This window comes from Oryx dammah, unplaced genomic scaffold (genome assembly GCF_014754425.2).
Source record: "Oryx dammah isolate SB20612 unplaced genomic scaffold, SCBI_Odam_1.1 HiC_scaffold_5, whole genome shotgun sequence".
NCBI lineage: Eukaryota > Metazoa > Chordata > Mammalia > Artiodactyla > Bovidae > Oryx > Oryx dammah.
This window is the reverse complement of record NW_024070189.1, coordinates 91,395,010-91,395,578: the sequence shown is the minus strand read 5'-3', so window position 1 is coordinate 91,395,578 and position 569 is coordinate 91,395,010.

Below are 569 nucleotides of genomic sequence, written 5' to 3'. Positions count from 1 at the left end.
CTTTAGCATCAGTCCTTCCAAAGAACACCCAGGACTGATCTTCTTTACAATGGACTGGTTGGATCTCCTTGCATCCAAGGGACTCTCAAGAGTCTTCTCCAACACTACAGTCCAAAAGCATCAATTCTTTGGCGCTCAGCTTTCTTCACAGTCCAACTCTCACATCCATACATGACCACTGGAAAAACCATAGCCTTGACTAGGCGGACACTTTGTTGGCAAAGTAATGTCTCTGCTTTTGAATATGCTATCTAGGTTGGTCATAACTTTTCTTCCAAGGAGTAAGCGTCTTAATTTCATGGCTGCAATCACTATCTGCAGTGATTTTGGAGCCCAAAAAAATAAAGTCTGACACTGTTCCGCTGTTTCCCCATCTATTTGCCATGAATTGATGGGACCAGATGCCATGATCTTCGTTTTCTGAATGTTGAGCTTTAAGAAACTTTTTCACTCTCCTCTTTCACAATTTCATCTTCACTTTCTGCCATAAGGGTGGTGTCATCTGCATATCTGAGGTTATTGATATTTCTCCTGGCAGTCTTGATTCCAGCTTGTGCTTCTTCCAGCCC